The sequence below is a fragment of the Eupeodes corollae genome, chromosome 1 (genome assembly GCF_945859685.1).
Source record: "Eupeodes corollae chromosome 1, idEupCoro1.1, whole genome shotgun sequence".
In the NCBI taxonomy this organism is placed as follows: domain Eukaryota; kingdom Metazoa; phylum Arthropoda; class Insecta; order Diptera; family Syrphidae; genus Eupeodes; species Eupeodes corollae.
This window is the reverse complement of record NC_079147.1, coordinates 39011705-39027265: the sequence shown is the minus strand read 5'-3', so window position 1 is coordinate 39027265 and position 15561 is coordinate 39011705. Positions and strand designations below refer to the sequence as shown.

At 35.3% G+C, this 15561-nt stretch overlaps 1 protein-coding gene across 2 annotated transcripts in view; it reads right to left on the bottom strand.

The window, feature by feature from the left end:
• Positions 1–15561, bottom strand: part of LOC129942587 (uncharacterized) — a 300399-nt gene that overhangs the window by 278318 nt on the left and 6520 nt on the right. The window lies entirely within an intron of this gene.

Genomic DNA, 15561 nt, shown 5'->3' with positions numbered 1-15561 from the left:
ACTCTGTTTTTCCAAGTCATTGCAATATTCAGAATTTCAAAACCAATCTGCACCGACATCTCCTTTCAAACCAAACGAATTATCGATCAAATTAAATTTGCTTGGGTAGTTTTCCAAACAGCATTATAAGCAATTTAATTGACTCCATGCCTAGAGGGTGAGCTGAAGTGATTAAAAACAAGGGCATTGCTACCAAATACTAGCAATATTTAAGACTATTTTATTTGTATTTATTACATATTATCGGTTGTCGTGTTTGCATGACATTGTGGAACATTATTAAGGTCTTAAACGAGAAAAGGTTTTCAAAGAAAAACCATATATTAATTTTGCATATGAGGAAATGTGAACCCTATTTCCGTAGTCAAAAAATATATCTTGTCACACTATTTTAGACAACATTAAGTTTTCTTTTGTGCTTGGAATCGCAATTACTAAATAGTACACACCCAAATATTTAAAACGGAATAAACAGCGACTTAGCAAGTATCATTCTTGTTTCTACTGGAGAGATTCATACGTAAGCCTCCGTTTATCTCCTAAATACCATTTTCAAAAAAATACCTTTAGTTGCGAAGCACTAACAAGCCTCGGATACGGACGGATTCACTGTCGACAACCCACGCAAACGAAATAAGATCAACGAACTTCGGATCTTACGTGGAATGTTAGGTCCCTTAACAGACCACGTGCAGCCGAACAATTAGCGGAAGCCCTAAACTGCTGCAAGGCAGATATTACCGCCATCCAAGAAGTGCCATGGGATGGACCGAGCAAACACAAACTAAAAGACTCTGATATCTGCTACGGCGACTGCTACCGAGAACAAAGACAGCGTCTTTTTGGGTGTGGATTTGTTGTTGGAACTAGACTCAGGCTTAAAGTCTTGAATATGATTTAAAATCATGAAAATAATTTTTTTATTTTTAAAATCATGAAATGAAAATAAAAATAAACCAGCATAGGTGTTTTTATATGCGTTTCGCCCCGGTGTAATGGTTGGGTTCATCAGAAGATGATCATTACACCTTGCCTTGACGTATATTTTCTCGAATAAATCGAGATTCCATATAATATGAGCTACATAAAGCTACTGTCGAATTAAACATTTCTCTTCAAAAGTCCCTTAGCAAGGAAATAAAAACAGAAGAATCTCAGCATAGTGTGTCCGATATATAAGAAAGGAGGTCCTCTAAACTGCGCCAACTACAGAGGCATCAGTCTCCTTAACATTGCGTTTAAGATCCTCTCTGCCCGATTGGTCCTTATCAGTGTGGCTTCAGACCAGGAAAGTCCACTATCGACCAAATATTCAGACTACGGCAGATCTTGGAAAAAACCCAGGAGCTTCAAATCGATACCCACCATCTCTTTATCGATTTTAAAGCCGCGTATGACAGCATCTATACGGAAGAGCTTTACAGAGCAATGTCTAGTTTTGGCATCCCTGTCAAACTTATCCGTTTATGCAGAATGCCGATGGAGAATGCACGCTGCTCTATCAAGGTCGGAAAAGATCTTACCGATGCATTTGATGTCAAAAAAGGTTTTAGACAAGGCGATGCACTGTCATGCGACTTCTTCAATATCGTTCTGAAGAGAATTGTGCAAAACTCAATTGTCAACACTAGAGGCACAATCTTTCAAAGGTCCATCCAATAACTCGGATACGCAGATGATATTGACATAATTAGAAGACCAAAGCGTGATGTCAGTGGAGCGTTTTTGAGCATTGCGACGGAAGCGAAGAAGATGTGTTTAATGGTCAATGAGGGCACGACCAAGTATATGCTGTCATTAAAAAAGGACACTGAACAACGACGTGTTGGACAAAACGTCACCATGAACAGCTATAAGTTTGAGGTAGTTAAGGACTTCGTCTACCTAGTCACAGCTATTAACACAGACAACGACAGCAGCGCTGAAATCAAACGAAGAATAACTCTTGCAAATCACTGCTTCTTTGGGCTTAGAAGGCAATTGAGAAGTAAAGTCCTCTCTCGAGCATCTAAAATCACCATCTATAAGACACTCATCATCGCGCTTCTCAATTATGGTGCTGAGGCCTGGACCCTGTCAAAGAAAGACGAGAGCGTGAAAGATTCTTCGAGAAAAAGATTCTTCGGGTGATTTTCGGTCCCGTACGCATAGATGGAGAATGGAGGAGAAGATATAACGACGAACTATACGGGCTGTACAACGACACTAACCTAGTTAACAGAATTAAAGTCCAACGTCTTAGAAGGCTAGGTCATGTAGAGCGAATGGACATCAACGCTCCAGCCCGGGCGGTCTTCGAATCCAATCCCGAGGGACGGCGCAGTAGAGGAAAACCGCGACTCAGGTGGTGAACGCAGGTGGGTGAAGTCCTCAACCAACTTGTCGCGAAACTGGAGACAGCTAGCTAGGGACCGAGCTGGAGACGCATGCTGGTTGAGGCCCAGGTCCGCCCGGACTGTAGCGCCACCTTAAGTAAGTAAGTAAGTAAGTGCTTTTGTTTTTACCAGTAAAATTTTGAACTTATTGTGCTATATTTAACTATATATACATATGAACTATTACAAAAACAATATTACTTTATTTTTCATTAGAAAATGTAATATTTATTTAAATTTAAAAAAAATACAATAATTGAATCCTAAAATTTGTTTTTTAATTATTTAATAATCGAGGTAATTAAAGTTGTTTTTGTTTTGGTAAACACTTTATATAAAAATATATGAACTCAATTCTTATGGAATGGTCGAAGGTACCTACGTTCGTAGATGATTGTGATGAAAGCATAGAAAAATTCATAGAATACAGGAATGGATTTAAATATTTATCATTTATGTCGGTACTTTTTTGATTCAGTGAATTAATTTTCACAAAAAGTTGTATACCTTTACCCAAGTTCCTACTCGACCAAACAATTTTGAAAAACAAGTTTTGAAAAAATACAAGATCATTCATAAAATGGGTAAGTAAGTCACTATTATGTGTGTGTGTTTTTTTTATTTTTGTATGCCTAACCTACCTACATTGATTTATTATTAAATCCAATTATTTTTGTACATTCGCAAATAATAACTAAACAACCCTAAAATACAAAAATGAAAAAGGTACCCATTGAGTTTCCACCCAAAAAGAAAAAGAAGGAATTAAAAAACAGACAAACTTGTTATGAAGGTACATAGATGAAGAGTCACATATCGCGGCGGTCGGTGATGAAATTATAAAACGAAAAGCACAACAAAAAGTTTGTTCCTTTTCTTTTTTATTTGTTTTGTACATAATTTGCTCAATTGTTTTTGTAACTACATAGGTACACTTCGTGTCACATGGATAGGGAAAAGCTTTTTTTTGCAGTATTGCTCTATTATTGATAAAAGTCTCACACCTAACGGATCATATTGTCATCTTTTTATGATCTTTCATTCTTTCGCTTTAAAACAATATGCATAGCATCTTGATAGGTGACACTTTATGCAAACCGTTATGATATTAGTTTAGGCATATGCTTTTTTGGTTGGCATCTAATTAGAAACGATTGTCTTCAAGGTAAAAATAATCAAAATTTTCGGTATTAATGTAAATTAAAAGGTGAATATTTAATTAATTATCATAAAAATATCCATTTCTAACAAAATGCTATTGAGCAGGCGGTTCTTACAATGATAAAAGGCAGAAGTTGTACGCCAAAAATCCGAAGCGCTATTGTTGAGCTTAATAAAGCTGGCTTATAATACCAACAAATTGCAACCCAGCTTAACTGTTCCAAATAGATGGTTTTCGGTGCCGCTGGGAAAACATCAGTTCACATGGATAGAAAAATTGTCCGCCTGTCAAAAGCAGATCCTAGAAGAAGTGCAGCAGTCATTCAGCGCAAAATAATGGACGATTCTGATATCCGCATATCAAAAAGAACTGTTGCCCGTCGTTTGGTTGAAGCTGGACTTCAAGGATGGATTTCACGTAAGAAACCAATGGTCAGAAATGTTCAAAGACAGCGAGTTTTCCAAGAGACATGCCGATTGGATGGTAAATCGATGGAAATTTGTGTTGTGGAGCGATGAGAAGAAGATAAATCGCTTTAGTCCCGACGGCAGAAAGTACGTCCGACGCCAAAAATGTAAGAAACTTGACCAAAAGTACATTTCACCGGTAGTCAAACATGGCGGTGGTTTAATCTGCGTTTGGGGATGTTTTTCTTGGAACGGCGTGGGACCCATTCATCGTATTGACGGAATTCTTAACAAAGAGAAATACGTTCAGATGCTGGGGAACATAATTCTACCGTGGGCTGAACAAAATATACCGGTCATTTGGTCTTTTCAACAAGACAATGATCCGAAGCATACTGCAAAACTCACAAAACATTTGTATGATCAAAATTCTATGCGAGTACTTGACTGGTCATCGTCAAGTCCAAAATAAATCCTATCGAGCACCTATGGGATGAAATCAAAAATGCCGTAAGCACTCAAAACATTCAAAATGTGGACAGTTTATTCGAAAGAGTAAAAGAAGTCAGGTATGCAATTCCAGTTAAGAGATGCCAAGACCTAATCGAGTCAATGCAAAGACGTTGTGCAGCAATTTTGAAGCAGAGAGGATTTCCGACAAATTATTAACCTTTTTAAATCACAAAACATAATCGAATTTTTTGTTTTCTTACTTTTTGTTTGATATTTTTCTAAGTTTCTAATTAGTTGGCTCGGTCAAATCAGAGGTTTAAATATACAAATATTTTTAAAACAATATGTGCCTGTAATAATTTGATAAATACGGTTATATTTGCCAAAAAATATTCCAAAATTTATGTTCATAATAAATAAAAGTAGTACCCGTGGCATGATGGTTAGTGCGTTGGACTGTCATGCCAGAGGACTTAGATTCGATCCCTGCCTGTGCCACTTAAAGTTATATTCACAGGTCCTGCCTTTTGCTAGGAATTGACAAATTCTCCAAGAGTAACTCTTGTCATGAATAAGTGCTTTCTCAAATTAGCCGTTCGTATTGGGCATATAAACTGCACATCCCTCCATTCCTGACAACATTACTCTGAGAGTATGGTTGAGAGTTGTAAGTCACTAGGCCCTAGTTTTCAACGGACTGTTGCGCCATCCAATTTATTTATTTTTTTTAATAAATAAAAGTCAATATTTGAAAAATTGAATGGTATTATCATGTTTATAAAAAGTAACTCATCTATTAAAATTTTACATACAATAACAACATCGTTCGAAAATATTCAAATACAGTATTTAGAATATAACATAACTTCTTCCGTAATATGAATTTATAGACCACCCGGTTTCAGCAAGGGGACATTTTGTAAAGAGTTATCGGATCAAATAGGGCAAATTAAAAAAAAAAAAAAATGTGACTGTTATGGGAGATATGATTATTAACTTAAGCGACAACAACTCGAAATATGTGAAGGACTATTTAGACACTAACCACGATGTTTTAAAACAAGTGTATTACTCTTTGATGGAATCTAGGAAACGATATGGTACCGATACAATATTAACAGCAACTATCGACGAACGTATCACTTTTTAAGCCACTACAAGTTGAAGATATTTTTACGATGACAACCATAATAGAATACCTTGATGACAACCGATTCATATACAACCAATTCAACACCAACTCAACACCAGAAGACGTGCACAACTACGATAGACATAAACTTCAACACATAGTACCAAATATAATCAACGGACTAAAAAAATATTTCATTAATTGTACGAATTCAAATCTTACTTCTTACTAATATTATAAATGTGAAAGTAACTCTGTCTGTCTGTAACTCAATCACGCCTAAACTACTGAAGCAATTTCTTGAAATTTAGTATGGAGATATTTTGATACCCAAGAAAGGGCATAGGCTACTTTTTACCCCGGGCCGGTCGCTTTTACGCCTAAACTACTAAACGGATGTAATGAAATTTGGTAAGGAGATAGTTTGAGACTTAAGAAAGGACATGAGTTGCTTCTGACCTCGGGAAAATAACGCATTCCCATTGAAAAAAAATTACTTTCTGGGGAATCTGATCGCTTTCACTCCAAAGATTTATATAATATATGCATGAAACTTATATTACGGGAAAACAACTCATTCGCAACCTTCATGAAATAAGTTGTCGAACATGTTTAACTTATCATACACGTATATTAAGGCCGGCTTCACACGAGCAAATAGACAAAATCATCAGTGCTGAAATGCCAGATCCTTATAGTAACCTGACAATTCATGACATTATTGTCAAAAATATGATTTATGGTCTATGTGGCACCGAAAATCCTTAAAGCAATTGCATGAAGGATGGGAAATGCACCAAGAAATTGCCTTGCCAGTTAATCAAAGAGACTGTCCACAACGATGCATTTTTCATCCTTCATCCAAGTTATTAGTATGGATTTTTCAAAAATGTTCAACGCCCACATAAACGTTAAAGCTTGCAGTTCAGTACGCGCTATTAAATACATTTGCAAATATATTAATAAAGGCAGCGACTCAGCAATATTTAATTTCAGGAACTCGGAAGCTGCAAATCCCATGAATGAAGTTCAAACCTATCAGTCTGGCCGTTATGTCAGCAGCAACGAAGCTGTGTGGCGTCTGTTAGGGTTTTCCTCAGTTACTGACCTCAGTGTGCATTAACAACGAAAGTCTCTATTTTAAGGAAAACTATTTAAAAGAGAAGCTATCTTCTCTACCTAAAACGACTCTCGCCGCTTTTTTTAACTCTGTTCAAGAGATGAATTTGCAAGAACGCTTATTTACGGCAAGGTACCAAGGTATTATACACTTAGAATGCAACACGAAAATAATGGAAACGTCGCATTTAAGGAGTGCCAGTTCAAAATTGATCTGCTGTTAAATCCGGAGATACCTTAGTGCGAGTATACACGGTCCATGTTAGTAACATGCAATATTTCTGTTTGTGAATGTTGTTACATCATGTGCGTGGGCAAGCCTCTTTTAATGATCTTAAAATGCATAATGATCAAGAATTTAAAAAAACTTCGACAGACGTGTGATGCCAGAGGGTTATTCGAAAATGACAACCAGTGGGAACTAACTCTAGAAGAGGCCGCACAATGCAAATCTGCTCCCAAAGTGCGAGAGCTTTTTGTTATATTAGTAGCAACATGTGCACTGTAAAATCCTCAACAATTTTGGGATAAGTTTAAAAATGATATGGCGGATGATATTTTTGAAGAACAAAATCCGACTGATATAATTTACAATGAGGCGTTAACTTTTGTAGAAGATCACGTTGTAAAAATTACTGAGAAAGATTTCTCTGAATTTGGGATGACTAGACCACGAAGAATTGGGTAAGTGAGCATTGATTTAGTTCGAGAATTAAACTATGATACTGTCGATCTAGATCAGAGAATAACAGAGGATATTCCACTTTTAAATTCAGAACAAAAAATAGTTTTGACACAGTTATACACAAAATTTCCAGCGGAGAAGATGGTTTCCTATTTTTAGATGCTCCAGGAGGCACAGTCAAAACTTTTCTTTGGAATTTATTGTTAGATCAAATTCGGAAAAACAATGGAGGTGCTTTAGTAGTAGCTTCCTCAGGAATAGCAGCTACGCTGCTTAGTGGTGGACGGACAGGTTTTGAAACTGCAGTTGAACTAAGTTCATGAGAAAACGCCAGTATGTAAAATCAGCAAAAGTAGTGAGCGTGGAATAATAGTGCAGCAGTGTAAATTCTTGGTTTGGGATCAATGTTCAATGTCCCAAAAAATAGCCATTGAAGCACTAGATCGTACACTGAAAGACATCAAGAACAACCGGGCTATCATGGTTCTCTTAGCAGGCGACTTTAGACAGACCCTGCCGGTAATTACAAGAGGTAAACCGGCAGATGAAATAAACGCATCTTTGAAAGCATCTCTGTTATGGGTACATATAAAAAAGTTTTGTCTGACTACGAATATGCGAGTACAGCTACACAATGATTCCCAAGCAGGACAACCGCTGCTCTTCTAAAAATCGGAGAAGATTGTATGCCAACAGACTGCAACGGCTCGATTACGTTGAGTCATGAATTCTGTCAAAACGTTTGTCGCACACAAGAAATAAAAAATAATGTCAATCCAAACCTGCATATAAATATGGGCAATCGGAAGTGGTTGTATGAAAGGGCAATTTTAGCTCCAACTAATGAGATAGTTAGCCAGATAAACGAACAAATTATGTCGGACGTGGAGGAAGATATCGTCGAGTACCTCTCAGTAGACAACGTTATGTCCACGGAGCAAGTAACATCATACCCAATAGAGTTTCTTAATTCTTTGGAATTATCAGGGGTGCCTTCTCATAAGTTGAGATTGAAGGTTGTTGTTCCAGTCCTGTTAATGGGAAATCTTGACGCACCAAAGTTATGTAATGGTACACGGTTTCAGATCACGCACCTAGGACGAAATATTATATAAGCCATAATCATGACTGGAATAGCAAAAGGAAAAAATGTTTTCATTCTGATAATTCAATCATACGAACAAAAAAATACAGCTCAGGTTTTTTCATACTACTATCCAAAAAAATATCTAATGCGGACGAAGTCGGGTAAAAACTGGTTATAATAAGTTTTGTTAAAAATTTTTCAAAAAAGGCCTTCATAATTTCAATAATATCAGCATTAGCTTTCGCTAAGTTCATTTTGACATTTGAGCTATCTTATACTGAAAACGATAGATGAGACGATAGTGACAAAGTTATGTGAAGCAAATTATTGAGGATGGAATGACTCCCCTGGCTATAAAACGGATGGTTTTGTCAAGATCCCGGCAAATTTGGCCTATTTCTTTCTTGGTTGGACTCTTACCTCTTACAATTGAACACGCTAGTAGGTAATTTAAGATCTTGTCCCTATTCATGTGACACAAAATAGCGGGTCTTTTGTATGGAAGATTAAGGGAAAATCGCTAGTAAACTTGTTTTTATTAACTTACTCCAAAAGTTGACAATATAAACTTAATACATACCTCATACATTCAACATTTGTGTTTTTCAAAAAAAAACATAAGGATTTGAAAAATATCGTCAAATAAAAAACGAAAAAATCTTGTCCCTATTCATGTGACACGATGTGTATTAAACGCTACTATATGTATATCCATTCTCTAGCACTGCCGCGTTCCATAGCAGAACAGCTCCCACATCTTCTTCGTGTTCGTCATGGAGATGGAGAACAAGAAGAAGAAGCTAAAAAAGTATCTCGGATATAAATTAAAATAGGAGTACAAAAAGAAATACTTAAAATACTATTAACCAATAACCAAAATATGCAAGATGAAGAGGAACAACAAAAACCGGAGGAAAATATAACAACAACGCACATAATAAGAAAAACAACAAAATAAAATCAAAAACATTCTAAGCCCGGCTACGGTTGTTTTGTTCTGTTCTGTTGGTTCTGTTCGTTTTCGTCCATCGTCGTCGTTCATCTTCTTCTTCAATATTCGTCGGTTTTGTTTCATTTTGATATTCAAAAAACTCTGTTTTCTGTTATGGCGGTTTCGTTCGATTGGGTTTGGAATTAGGAGAGAGAACAAAGTTGATTTCTAGTTTTTTGTTTGTTTTTAAGTTCAACATCGACATGCGCTTTTGAACAATCAGTGTTGCCATTTTGCCAACCTATATTGAATTGATTTAATAGAAAGGGAATAAGGTGTAAGAATCACAGCAAGTTCAAAAGGTTAGATAGAAAAGATATAATTTTTAATACCGTGAAAGCTACCGAATGAGCATAATGTTCGTTATGGCTAAAACACAAACACGCTTCAGCTTCGGCTTCGCCTGACGTTAAAGAATTCAGCCATAGGAATTCAATGCATGCTATCGCCAATCACAATGAAGCTTCGACCTCACGTTTTTTTTTGACAATCGTAAAGAAAATAACGTAATTTTACGTAATGTGACTCTAAACGGTAGCTCTAGTTCAAATTTGCTTTATCTGACAGCTCAACAGTTGTAAAAAAAGTTTGGAGGGATTCCCATTGGTTATTATAGGCGGTGTAAGCCGTGATAAATTTAAGTTTTTCGATTTTAAAACTCATATTTTTTTACTTTGAGAAAAAATAGGAGCTACTAATGACAGAAGTGCCATTTTAGAAATGTCATATAGGAAGCGTCATTCAAAGCAACCTCGAAGCAGGCCCAAAGTAACCTAGACGAAACTGAAGCGTGTTTGTGTTTCAGCCATTAAGTTCTTATTGAATGACGAGGTCTTAGACAAAACGTCAACATGGACAGCTATCTAGGCACCGCTATGCATTCAGACAACAACGACAGCGCTTAAATCGAAGGAAGAATAACTCTTATAAATCGCTGCTTTTTTGGACTTAGAAAGCAATTGAGTAATAAAGTCCCCCCTCTCTTCCGGTTCTCATTTTTGGCACTGAGGCTTGGACCCTGTCAAAGAAAGATGAGGGCATCTTAGGATGCTTCGAGAGTAAAATTCATCGGGTGATTTTTGGTTCCGTCTGCATAGATGGAAAGTGTAGGAAAAGACATAATGACGAACTGTAAGGTCTGTATTTTTTGTACTAGTATTTTTTACTAGTATTTAGTATTTATTTATATCTTGATTAGCTTACACTTTAAGATACAATATCTTATTTATAGTATAGCTTGTAAAATGTACAGTAGCTACATACATAATTGATTTTAATTCAAGTTTTACATATTTTTACAAATTAGAGAATGTAACTTAATCTATGCATTATTAAAGTAAATTTTAAGTTCCTTTCCCCTTTTTTTGTGTTATTAAGACTTTTTATTTCTCTGATTATAATAATTCTTGAAATGAAATTCTTACAGAGTTGACAAAGAACTGACGTTCAGATGTTAGACACTGAAAACGCGGAATTACGATAAAAAGTTTAATTAATTGTAAAGATCCACAGGTTGGCGGGTATGTCAGAGAACAAGGTTATTGTGCGGAATTTTATAAAATTCTCAAACGACATCCCAAGAAGTTGGGATGTATGCTACGAAACTCTATCGTAACGTCTCAGCCCGTGAATATATTACTAGCAAAATTCTAATTGTTAAAGGAATAAAGTGCTGTGTTGACCAAAGTATGCGTAGGACAACATATGATTTCCCAATTGTGTTGTTTATATGATGTGTCCAGGTAAGGCTGCGGTTAAAAACTACACCTTAATTTTTAGCTGAGTCGACATAAGCAATAGGTCAGTTATTCAAAAGGATTGCTGGAAAGTAAGACACATCAATTTTGTTTTTTGAAACCACGAGACACTTTGATTTCTTTGGAAGTAAGCAGTTATTACCCGACCAACGCTCAATCAAGCGTAAGTCCTCATTTATAGAAGCTGCAGATTGTTCAATACGTCCCAATGGGCAGCTCAAATAGAGTTGGGTGTCAGCAACATACAGGCGTATTGAACATTGTCTTACAATTGAAAGAAGTTCGTTAACATAGTTTGAAAACAACAACGGGCCAAGAATCGAACCTTGCGGAACACCCCTAACGACAGGTAGGAAGTTAGAAAAAGTTCTGTTAACTTTTACTGCTTGCATTCGATCAGTAAGGTATGAAAATAAGAGCATGACTGCGGAGGAAGTAAAGTTAAAATGACGTAAGAGTTTTTCGCAAAGTACCATGTGATTTACCATGTCAAACGCTTTTAAGAAATCGAGGAGTATTAAAAATGTGACATTATCCTCGTCTATAGCTTTCCTTGTATCTTCCGAGACTGACCTGGTAAAAAGAATAAATTTCCAATGACTAAGATACCTGGGTCATGTCGAGCGAATGGACATCAATGGTTCAGCCCGGAAGGTCTTCAAATCCAATCGCGACACACAGCTCAGCAAGTGGGGAGAGGGCCTCAACCAACAATATAACCAACGGCTAGCTAGGGACCGAACTGGCTGAAGATGCATGTTGGTTGATGACGGGCCTGGCCTTCTGTAACGCTACTTTTTTTAAGAAAGTAAGTATTTGTCGAAATTCGGCAAATAAGTATGCAACATTAAGGATTTATTATTTAATGTACATAGTAAACAAAAAGTTTGTAGGATTGAAAGATCTTTGCATATCTTTTCGTTGTCCAAATTTAATATTAATATTATTGCCCATCAAAATCAAATGTCTTACACCGATTAAGAGGAAAAGAGTTAGACTTATGAAGGGTGTATTTTTTTTTAAGTTTGATTTTCAAGGACAAATAAAAACACATATAATTTAATACTATGGCCAGGAATTTAGTTTCATAAAGATAAGGGAACGCCGCCGTAATATTTTAAAAATGATTTCGGGACACCGAAATTCGGACAACTTTTTGCAGAAATTGGGGCCGTATGAGAGCAATATCGCTCTGAATATTATCTTTCCAGCTGTCAACAATGGTCTAGGGTTTATCTGCGTAAGCAAGCGATTTCATATAACGCCACCGAAAACACAAGAAAAAACTCATTATAAGAACATATGGACCTTATCAATGTTAATGGCTTTAAATCTTAAACTTTCTATAAAGCTACAGTCAAAGAAAATTACTCTAGGGCTTAGTTTTTTCACTAAGCACATTAATACCAAGAAAAGGAAAACCTACACTACCGATCATATCTATTAACATATCTAACATAAAAGCGATTGGAGTATAATTATTGCACTTTAAAATTGTTCGCATTGCTTTATTTTGGAGAAATTGAAGCCTATTAATCATTTCTTGATTGCACAAAAACAGAATTGATGGACAGTATTCAAAGTGTGTTCTTATTGTCGCATTGAAGATATTTATTGCACTAAAACGGTTGAAATATTTTTTCGAATTCTTCTCAATAAGTTAGCCTTTTTTGATATTTTTTTCACTACATAGTCTTTGTGTTTATTAAATGAAAGTTTGTTGTCTGTAACAACACCAAGGTACTTTTCTTGCGTTATTATTTCTAAGTTTTCATTATCAACTTTAATGTTTGTCAAACTTCACTTGTATTATTACCAATAATCATCAATTTTGTTTTTGATACATTTAATTTTAGCTTGTTTGCTTTAAACCAAACACTTAGAAAATCCAAATCTTCCTGCGTTTTAACAGCCTATCATCCGCAAATAAAGCATATTTACTGCATTATTACAATGTCGATGTCATGGATATAAACGTTAAACAGAAAAGTGTCAAGGATGGAACCCTGTGGTACACCAATATCATTTATGGCTGAATCACAAACACTTTTCAGCTTCGGCTTCACCTGACGTTTACGAGTTCAGCGTTCTCATAGAGAGGTGATGCCCTCCCTTTGGTCATTATTTTTGCGACCTAATTTTTGGAGTTATCTTCTCAAAGCTGTCTAACAAAGAATTAGAAAAAATTAAACCATCTAAAAAAGACAGCAGTTGCGAGCAAGTAAAAGGATAAAGCAAGAAATTCATGATACAAATAGAAGATTAAAACATGCATAATTTTCCTTCTTATAACAATTCTCGGTCATAGCATACAATGGGCGTTTTTATGAAAACGAACGTTAGCTAGGTCATCAGTGTTAACACCAAGCACTTTAGTACGATGATTACCAACTTTGTTGGTCTAACTTTTGATTTCAACAAGATAGTGTTTCGTTTCAAATGATTCGAGAATATGGGTACCTCATGTCAATGTAATGTTAACTTCAAATTGTGCCGTTTGGCTCTTTTAGATATTCGAATATGCCACAAGCCTCAGATGTATGGGACCATTCAACACGCCATACGTTAAATTCAGATTATTTTTCACAAAGTAATGGAAATTGAACATTTTAGACGTGCTTCAGAAAGCTATGCACCCGTTATTACATTTTATTCAATAGCTTCTAATTTACCGCCTACATATTATTAAAACTTACTCAAAAATCAATAATATTCAATCTGCAGATATGCAAGGGGAAGCGTGTTTTAGCTTCTTATATACTAAATTTTGACACACATTATACATTTTCGATATATCAGCTCCGCTCCGTTGATACTCAATGCCTAAAACTTCTGGTGCTGAATTGAAACACGACATCAGAATCTGCTCTTAATTTTAGACACAATAGTTCTAACCACACAGGTTTAACGACTTGCTATTGAAAGTTTTTGATGATATTAGCAACGTTGATAACTGTTCCAAAAAAAAATGTGTTTTTACATTCTTTGGTATCGAAAAAGAATTTTCTACTCTAACCAACCTTATAATTAACGATTTTCGCTATAAAAATAAATTTTAAAATTCAATCGTTGCGATGCAATTAAAAATCATTAAATGACATGTTTTGTTCTTATTTTGCTTCCAATTCTTTGGAATCCGTAAAAGAAAACCTAAGCTTTCTTCACTCCGGAGCAGTCACCTACATAATATATCTTATATTATTTTTGCCGGTCTCCATTAACCTCTCGCGTTACTCAAAATGCCGTGGATACTATAAATATAATTAAATACAAAATATTCACCTCCTCGATCCAGGCACCACAAAAGCTTTAAAATCAACATGCCTGCAAAATATCAATGGCTTTTCTGTTCCTGTTCCGACTAGAAAAAACGTCTTTGACGAAGCTGAATAAACTGGAATATAATTCAAAAAAATATGTTCCACTATCCTCTAAGGTCATTAAACTTAAAAAACCTGTTTCATAACCCTCAAACCCTAAACCCAATTCTACTCAAATAACTAGATTTGACTCTAAATGGAACTTTAAAAATAACCTCTTTCGCAGTTTTAACCCCTCCTCAATTTTACAAAATTAACAAATTACAGGCAATCGAAGTCAAGTCAAAACCTTTTTCCTTTAATCGAAACTTATTTTCCAGCTTTATCTAAGCTAACAGTCAACAGAATGATTTTCTTTAAGTGATCATCGTTCCATTTTTATTTCACAAATTGTACAATATGACAGCTTCGAAAGTAATAGCTGCCAAAAAGATCGTTATTTAATATGAAACTTCTTATTCCAATACTCATAACAACTAAACAATCAGCGGCATTAACTTGAACACTAACGTTGTAAATCTGAAAAACGGCTTATTTTCTGATATGAAAGAATTTCCTAAAATTTAGAGATCCTATTAATTTATAAGATCAAAAGATCCTTATATAAAGAGAAGTGTCATATATAAATACAAATTTGCAAAATCGTCAAATAAATCACCATGTGGTCTTTTTTTTATAGTTTTTAAGTAATTTTTGAAGAGTCAGTTAAATACCAGATCATAGAAATTCCAATTTTGAAGTTAAAGCATATTATTAAACACTGCTTAGAGGCATCATATATTTATTGTACAACTTAAAGTCAAAAGCCCATGTATTAAGGCTATTAAGTTGGGCTTAATAGAAAGTACTTTATCTAACACAAAGAAATTATATTCGTAAAAGATCAGGAAATGTTATTTTTATATAGATTTAACATCAAACCGAGTCTTTATATAAAAACCTATTGACTGTATAACTATTCGGCCTTTAAGAGATGTTTTATAGTGAACTGTAATAAAATCCTACCATCAATAAAATTTAACGACTGATTGAAACCTACACGAAATAATTTACTACACTAAACTTTTAATGAA